Here is a 6,291-nt window from a genome sequence, read left to right as displayed (position 1 = left end):
ACCCACAGTACATTTTCATTGATAGCGCTGTATCCTTCAATCAGGGTCAGTCTGTCACAACCTGTAACCTACCATTCATCTGTTTCCAACTGAGTCAGTGTTTTTCTCTGTGTTCATTTATGGGTTGATCCTGAGAGGCACAAAGAACCTGCATCAGCAGTTAAGTTTGTTACACTTCCTGACAGGATCTGACACTTGATTATTTCTTCCTCTTCTACACATGGTGCATCTGTCTACATTGGCTCTCATTTTATTCCAATGGTTTTCAGTAATAATCATTGCCCTTGTTCCTGAATCCTTCTATGTTTAGCATACTGTCTGATTTGTCATTTCCAGTTTTAAATGAAAATCTTGAAAAACACTGAATGTAAAATAGCCTCCAGTATGAAGGCTTCCTACTAATTTGATGATAACATCCCAGTTATGCTTCGTGATTGACCTTCTAGTCAAGTATCTTGTTAAATATACAGTGTTCCTATTACATTTGCATTCACAGTGCAAATGGTAAGTACACGATATATGATCTCTTTCCATCTACTGTCCTCACAGGATTCTTCAATCTGCAGTTTTCCTAAAACTTATTTTCAACGCTTTACACTAGTTAAATTTCTCATCATTCAAATAAGTGATTAATATAAGTCTAAGGCATATCAACCTGTTGAAAATATTTTCTCTTATAATCTGATATTACTGTTCATACAAATATTTCTTTTCTCCTATGTCATTAAACATTTAGATCAATCCAGTGAGATCCATGCTGGTTATTGAATATATACCCAAACGGTGAAAGTGTGGAAAGGACATCATGGCAAGGAACTGGTGTGAGTAAGACTGCTCTACAACTGATGTGGAGCTGGGAGCCAAGCTGGGAGCCAAGGGTGACCCAGTCCCATGGAGACTGGCCACAGCCTGCAGTGTTGATCACTGATCTCACAGGGTTCATTGACAATCTCAGACCAGGCAAGTCAGAAGCCAGGACCAGGGCCAGTCAAGGGAGTTGAGCTGGGAGCAAAGCAGACAGAGTCAGGAACAGGGCTGGAGACTGGCATCTTACAGCAACACTAGGCCAAGCGGTAAGAGCACTGGGATGGGCTAAATTGTTCTCCTGAGCAATCATCAGGGATGGAAAAAACTTTCACAGTGCCCCCAGGAGTCTGACAGCATCCTGATATTTAATATTTACCTCATCTTTGAATTGCAGTAGTCCCAATATGCAATAAATATATAATACATGGTATGTATGGGAATTATATGAAAATACATGTTTCCAGGTGCACTCTGATTTTATTTTTGTGATAGGTACATGACACGTTGAACACAATTTTCATATGACTTTTTGCACTAGTTAGAGAATAGGAGAAAGTATGAAAAAAATATTTTTTGCTGACATTGTTTCAAGTTCATATACCTCTGTATTGAATGAGATGTTTATAGAAACCATTGTGATTCATGAGTTAGGCATTCAAATAACTACTTTGTCAACACAATGTCATCTGCAGAGACATCTCTAGCAACTTAATTGTTTGGGTCTCAAGTCCTCATGTTATTGTGCTCATAAAACTGTTGGAGCTGCCCCGATGGAGACTTATGAGTGGTGGAGGGAAATTAGTGAAAAGAAATCAGAAGAAGAAGAAGAAAAAATAACATCAGAATGTACTTACGTCATGGTGTGCTAAATGCGCCTGTTGAGACTGCGACAGTGTTTGTTTCACAGTGCCTTTACTCCGTTGTGCAATTGTTTTATTGTTAGTATAATATATTTTATTATAAAAATGTATTGTTCCCTGCACTGTACCCCTGTTACCCTTTTTCCTATTGGTTCAATGTAAACCCTCTCCTTATTCGTCCTACCTGCTTCACCTGTTCTCCCCAGAGACGGTTTGCCATTTGCCCAGGTTCGGACAGTTCAACCCCTTGTTGCTGTGATTTGCCACTCTTGGAATACTCCTCCCAGTCTCCATCCTTTGTTCCAGAAAAGTCCCTGCTCTCCCTATAAAAGCCATGTCCATGTTTAATAAACGTTCATTCTGTGTCACACTGTGACTCTGTGCATAGTGATCCTTTCTGGGTCTTGCATGAGAGGAGTTACAGCTCTCCCCCTGTCATAAAATGAAAATTTTATTGTAAAGCATGATCAAACTTCACTAATATCTCATTTTAAATAGTTGAAGTACCTGTGCTTAGGTGTAAAATCTCAATGAATCTGTTTGCTTAAAACTTTAATATTTAAACGCGAGAGATACTTTCTGATTCTCAATATTATACAAATAAACTTCCACAATTTCTGTTCTTTGGTGAAAAAACAAGTTTCTTTGGGAATAGTAGAATTAACAATTTTGAGTGCCACATGCCCTTTGTGATAATTATCCAACTACACCAAATCCTGACTGGATTCCCTCTGTATCCCTTGTAATAGCTCTGGAAGCAGTTCGTTCTTCTGCTGCCTAGCCCTCATCTAACCCTGATCACAGAGTCATGGAACCACAGAATACGCTGAGTTGGAAGGGACCCACAGGAATCATCGAGTCCAACCCTTAGCCCTGCACAGGACCATTCCCAAGAGTCACACCATGTGTCTTAGAGTATTGTCCAAATGCTTCTTGAAGTGTCGGGCTTGGTGCTGTGACCACTTCCCTGGGGAACCTGTTCCAGTGGCCAGCCATCCTCACCCTCTCTTTCATTAAAATCTACTGTTTCATTAGAGCTCCTCTGAAGTCTTCATAGACAGGTGCGAAGTGAGTGACCGTATGAACAAGAACAAAGATCATAATGTGGTAGATAGTCTGTTGGCTGTATCTCAATAACTAGTCATCCCATTTGAGCAGAGATGGAAAGAAAATACATTTTTTAAAACGTTGTTCATTTCTAATGAAACATGGAATTATCTTCTCATTTCTGATTATCTTTCACTTTTTTCATTGTTACTTTTTACCCCTTTTTATAAATTCTTCATATTTAAACACCTCCTATAAAGAACAGAAAGTAAATTTTTAAGTGGAAATTGATCTAAACTTGGGCTTTGAGGCAACTTGTGAATACTGTAGGATCATTCTCTCCTATTTTTACTTTCTTTCTTCAGAACTAGATTCAAATATCATTGCTGTGCTTGCTGTTCCTCTACCAGCCACTTCACAGTTCACAGTAAGTGAAAAAAATAAAGATTAAAAACTTTTTTGGTTTTTGATCCCTTTGCTTTATTGCACAACCCATTGTTTAATAACTAAGCTACCTCTTACCTCCTTTTCTCTCAAGTAAGAAAGATCTAAAGAAGACTTAGGCAATTTAAGAATTTTCACAATGATTCGGCAGGCATATTGGTTTTAGTATGTATAACACTATTATGAAACCAGTAAGATTCAAGTTTGGCATATTTAGCTCACACGGCATTGTATTCTGAAGGTAGTATAATGGAATATAGGATGAACAGCAAATTTCGACTTATTCAGAAATTGTGATTTTATGCATCATAATTTTGCATACATCTATTTTTTCTCTCAAGATTTTTCAAAATACAAAAAGCCTTTGCTATCCATCTTTGAATATTAAATTTATTTGTGAATCTATCTGTCCTCTAGAGCAGAATGTAAAAGTATTTGGTGGTGAAACTAGCTTTTCCTACATTAGAAAAATACTTCAGCTAAGCACTGGGAAGACTTAATAAATTAGTGTCTTGAATTAGTTTGTATGTTCACGGTTTTCTCAACATTTGAAATTACCTATTTATCCAATGTCTAAATCTTCAAATCCACAGTTCATTTTTAAGTTCAAGAAGTTCTAAGCTTAATGTTTTTATCATGACAATTTCTGTTCCATCATGAAAGTTCTGTGACTTTGGTAATCTGGATACAGTATTTTACAGTTAAACATGTAAATTATTAATATTATTATTATTGTTATTGCAGATGGTCTAACTGCCTAAGATAAGACAAACGATGTTCTGCAGAGACAGAACTAGAGACTATGCACTACTAAAGAATATACAATTTCAGGCTCAGTTCCATTAGCATTCATTAATATTTGCAAGCTCTAACTGAATTTGAGAATTGAGTCAAAATAGACTGACAAAGAAAAGGTTGGAGAAAGGTAGTCTGATAGTCTTCTGGCCAATTACTTCCATTTAGTCACTTGTGTCTGGAGAATTGAAAAACTCTGGCTCTTGTAACAACAATTTTATACTTCAATGGAATTCTAACTGACTGGCTACAAGACTCAGGAATTATCTCTTAACAGATATTTTGTATTTGTACAAACGTGCTTGTTTTCATTTAAAAAAACCTCATTTGTAAGTGTCTGTGCCTTTATTAGTGTTCTTAAAAACAGAAGGAAAAAAAATAAATGCCACTTAGCCTATGAACGAGACTATAAGACCTAAAGTAACCTGATTTCTTTTGGCATAAAAAAGACTGACATTTTCTTATTTTTTGCAAGACAGTATTTGTATTTCTCTGCATGTGTCTTACACAACCAACCCTGGATCAGACGGACATATGGCTGCAATGACCACAATAGGGACTTGCTGTATCAGTCCTCATAACTGGTGAAGCTAGACATCAACTCAGGTATGATGCAGTATTATAGTAGTAACTGCAATATGTGATGATGGAGTATTTAATTTAGGGGTTTTATTTATTTATATAACCACCTACACAGATAGTTATGAATAGGTTTTTTGTTTCCTCAGAAGCCATTTTCCACCTTCAAAGGAAAGATTTGCATAGAAAAATACCCTTAACAGGGAACCCTAAACACTCACAAAGGTCTGTGTCTCCAGTTCTGTGTAGGATTTTCTTCACTGCTTTGAATACTTGGTGACCCTATTAGTTACTGGAAGAAAGTCCGATCTCAATTACACCATCATTAACAACACAGGTTGATAGCTGTTAATGATGTTCTTGATTCAGTACAATGAAAATTTGGGAACTTTGGTTCTAAAGTGAAGAGTATTTTGTAGCCAAGATGTATTTTGTATTCTGTCTGTAATGCACCTTGTCCCAAGAGTCTATATATCTTTCTATAACAAAGCCTTTCATCCTCAGGTAGGTTTTCTGTTCAAGACGGATGAAATGACAGAGGATACACACATACTCTCTATATAGAGACTTGACGTTTCTTCTCTTCTATTAAGAGTACAGGCTGCAAACACATGGAGATTCTCCAAACATGGAAACAGTATAACTGGTCCTTCTCATTTTCACTAGATGGTGCTGCAGAGTAGTTCTCTGAAAAATAAATAAATAAACATGAACACAAAGCAAATTGTTCCCAGAAATTGCTGGTTTATATTTCACTTTTATAATTGTTAAAATAATGGAACAACTATTAGAGGGTGAAAAATGTCATAGTCAATGCAGGTGTAATGGAATTTGGATTCACAAATAGTCCAAATGTCTAAACTCAAGTCCTTTACAGAATTTATGTCAACTAGATTATAACTTTGGAAAATAAAATACTAGAATTGTAATAAGAATGTTTCAGGACAAGTTTTTCATTGTGTCTTGTAGTGCTTTGCCATGAGAAATCATTCATTCTGTCTTTAAATACCCAAGCTAGTGTCACTGTTCAAGACCTCAACAGCATGGTATCTTCCCAAGTTAGCTATCTGGGATTCACAATTAGGCTTTCCTGTAGGCACTCTTTCAGATTTCTCTGTGATATTCTCTGACAGGCCCCATCTAAAGTTCAGTAACCACAAGAACACAAACCATTTTCATTCAGAAACACTGAGGAGGAGAATGTCTCTTTTGTAACATAACTAAAAGGCAGCTTTCCAGCAGATTTCCAGCAGCTGGGAGGTGAAAATATCCTGTCTTCAGCCTGAGGAGGCACAAGTGGGCACAACCCATCTCCATACAGAATGCTGTAGGCCAGGTAAAAGAAAACATGAAAGGAGGAGAGCACTCATCCCATTGCTGGGGTCACATCAGTGTACAGAGAGAAGAAAGGACTTGTGAGGCATGGAAGCATGGGCACAAAATACAGCTTCATGTTGTAGCTTATTGATGAGAGTATTCACTGGGAAGAAGTTTGAGAAAGAGAAGAACCATTTTGGGTTCTATTTCAAACATTGTTGATGCTATTTGCATTAAACAGTCTTAGATAAATATGGAAGTTGCTAAGGACAAGGACTAGAGTTCAGGCTTTCTGGAGTAGCACCTCACCACATGTACATGCTCAGGTTCCCTCCTTTGCTCTCACTTGTGTTCTCTTCCCTGTCTTGCATCTGCATCCCAAGAGCAAAAAGTTGATTTCTGCCTTCTCAAATAGAGATGTGAAAGAAAAGGAGAGCTTTGA

Source organism: Pipra filicauda, unplaced genomic scaffold, assembly GCF_003945595.2.
Source record: "Pipra filicauda isolate LSUMZ 115617 unplaced genomic scaffold, ASM394559v2 scaffold445_size546734_pilon, whole genome shotgun sequence".
NCBI lineage: Eukaryota > Metazoa > Chordata > Aves > Passeriformes > Pipridae > Pipra > Pipra filicauda.
Note: the sequence above shows the minus strand (reverse complement) of the source record.